The sequence below is a fragment of the Capsicum annuum genome, unplaced genomic scaffold, assembly GCF_002878395.1.
Source record: "Capsicum annuum cultivar UCD-10X-F1 unplaced genomic scaffold, UCD10Xv1.1 ctg77628, whole genome shotgun sequence".
Taxonomy (NCBI): Eukaryota; Viridiplantae; Streptophyta; class Magnoliopsida; order Solanales; family Solanaceae; genus Capsicum; species Capsicum annuum.
Genome location: NW_025888042.1, coordinates 1 through 3,161, shown reverse-complemented (window position 1 = coordinate 3,161; position 3,161 = coordinate 1). Strand labels below are relative to the sequence as shown.

The 3,161-nt window shown below is 39.9% G+C and overlaps 1 pseudogene; it reads left to right on the top strand.

Moving 5' to 3' along the window:
- Nucleotides 1-47: 47 nt before the first annotated feature.
- On the top strand, nucleotides 48-1,238 carry LOC124894814 (annotated as a pseudogene).
- The last annotated feature ends 1,923 nt before the right edge of the window (nucleotides 1,239-3,161 follow it).

Sequence of the window (3,161 nt, the reverse complement as noted above, 5' to 3'; positions counted from 1 at the left end):
CTCTGCAGTTTGGCTGTTAGACTTCGCCCCTAGTTTTGATGGTCGGAATGTCGGGAAAGGAAGATGCCTCAGCTGGCGGAGCTGATGGCTCTCAGGAGCCATGCCAACTTGTAAATAGTGGGAGAATGTACTGTCGGTCAGCATCTTGGTTGTCTTCAAGGACTTCACTGCCTCTGCTTAATCCAGATATCGAACAAGATGTGTTGGAATCAAATGGAGGTAATAGTTCTCGTGGTCGGAGGCCTTTAGCCCCTCGGTCGCAACAGAGTTTTAAGGCTAAGCAGCGTCTTCCACTATTGCAGCCATTGGCAATTGCTCGAAGAAGTCTAGATGAGTGGTCGAGATCAGGATTTGAGGATATTGGAGAGTGGCCACTTCCTTCTAAACGCAGTGGGAGGGATACGAATAGCAATAGTGAAAGGCTTAACCTAGATCTGTCGAACATACATAAAAATCCAGATATTAATGCCAGTCTTGTGAGAAGAGAAAAGATTGCTTTCTTCGATAAAGAGTGTTCAAAAGTGGCTGAACATGTCTTTATTGGTGGGGATGCAGTTGCAAAAGATAAGGATATACTAAAGCAAAATGGGATTACTCATGTTCATAACTGTGTGGGTTTTGTATGCCCCGAGTATTTCAAGTGTGATTTCGTATATTGGACTTTGTTGTTGCAGGATATCCCGTCAGAAGATATTACTAGCATTCTCTATGATGCAGGATATCCCGTCAGAAGATATTACTAGCATTCTCTATGATGTTTTTGACTACTTTGAAGATGTCAGGGAGCAACATGGAAGGGTTTTTGTACATTGCTACCAAGGGGTCTCTCGGTCAACCTTGTTGGTTATCGGTTATCTTATGTGGAGAGAAGGACAAAGTTTTGATGATGCATTTGAGTACGTAAAGTCAGCAAGGGGCATCGTAGATCCAAATATTGGTTTTTCTTGTCAGTTGTTACAATGCCAAAAAAAGGTTCATGCTTTCCCTTTGAGTCCAAGTTCATTATTAAGGATGTATAGAGTTGCGCCTCATTCACCATACGATCCTTTGCATCTCATTCCGAAAATGTTAAATGATCCTTCTCCGTAGCATTAGATTCCAGAGGTGCATTTATTATACATATACCCTCATCAATATATGTTTGGATTGATAAAAAGAGTGAAGCAATCATGGAAATAGATGCCAGAGGGGCTGTGATACGATAAAAACTTGGAAGACACGAAATCACTCAAACGATAGTCCACAAACACACTCCAAAACAGTCCACAAATAACTAAGATCCTTGGACCGATTGGAGACCTCTCTCGGATTCACAAATACAACAAGAATACAAGGTGAACAAGGTGTATTTGACACCAAAACAGAAATAATAGGTGAAGAACAAGATGAGCACAAAGGCACAAGATTCGGATTTAACAATAACAACAAGAACACAAGATTACAACACAAATACTAAACACGATTACAAGAAAGTTAAGGGATAGATAGATAGACCACATGAAGGTATAATCTCAAGAACCCAAGAATGGACACTCTTGGACCCTTAACACTAGACACAACAATAAACCTATCTCTTACGTGACACAAGATCGGATTGCACCTCTCTAGCATTAATATTTCCAAGCAAGCAACAACAAAAGAGAATCCACCCTATTGTTGTATCCTAGTTTTGGTTTTGGTGCCTCAAGGAGAGAGGACTTGTGTTCTTTGGTATTTCAAGACTCACAAATATCATCGAAAACTAAGTAAATATCCCTAACATGTTACTTATATAATACAAAACAAATAGAAGTTAAAATGACCAAAAAGGTCCTTCAAGAATGGGCACCCATTTAGTGTAATTTATGGGCTTATTTGGGTGCATTTTGGGCCTCTTTTACACTTCAATTGCACATGCCAAGGCTCGGGTCCAACATGCACTCTCCTAAGTCTGTAACCGTGATTATTCCCGTATCATCCTCTCCATCTTGAGAGGAATTTTTCCACAAATTCACGGCTTCAGCCCGTTCAATTGGTCATGTCAAAGGAAACCTACTCAACACGATCAGCAAACAAGTCAAAAACAGTCCACAAAATCATGAAGAATCCGAGGGCTCAATAGCAACAAGTCTCGGCCAACATCTTCATTTTGAACCTCGGCTTCCTCTCCATCTTGAGCCTTGTCTTCAATCTCATCCGAAACAAGTCTCCTACCATCATACAAGTATTGTAGTAGTCTCCATATCCTTCATGTTCCTTTCTACCATACTTCTCTACATGAATATATCGGTTTTGGTGAAGTGAAGTTTCGATTGAGAGGAATGATTTTGTAAGGGGGAGCTTTGGTTGTGGATCTGGGATGGGAGAAAATTGGCTTCCAAGTCCCTCTTGTTTGACTTGATCGAATTGAGGGGGAAGTAACTCATTTAGGTCTCGGGCTCGAGGATATTTGTTGTTTTGGCTTATTTCTATGTCATTTAGTTGTGGTCTTGGAGGGTTGATCGTTTGAGGTAAAGCTTCAGGAGTAGAAACATGAGAGTTTCTTCGACTCTCCACTCGATCCAATCTCTCAAGTATAGTAGATATATCCGAGCCCAATTTGTCGAGACCCGCATTTGCCTTAGCTATTTCTCGGGCAATAGCATCAAGTTGGGCCAAAATGGTGTCCATTATGGCAAAGGAGTTACGTACAAAAACAGAAAATACATTAGTTGCACAAAAACATCTCCACTCTCTCTTTTTATTTCTTGACTCTCGGATCCCTCACACTCAATCTCACAAGTGTTGCAAGTTTTCTTGTACTCCGAGTGGTGTTGAGAGGTGAATCCAACGTTGACAAGGACTCCAAAGAGTAAGGAAAACACAAGGACGTATTACAATGACTCAAAATAATCAAAACTCACAAAATAAAGTTAACATGAAGAACGGGTTCAAAACTAATTTACAATCTAGTAAATGATCACTAGCTTGTAAATTAGTATTGGATCAACAAACGAAACCAAGAAAACAACAAATTGAAACTAGAAGATCAAAAATTGAGCTTAAAATTTTTCGTGTGAAAAGTAAAATGTGACGTGGCAGCCACGTATTGGTTTAGTTTTATCAAGTTGTTAATTTCAAAAGTTCAAGTCTTGATGAATTTTCAATTTGTACCTTTGGTGGAACTTGTTCAATGGAGAGAA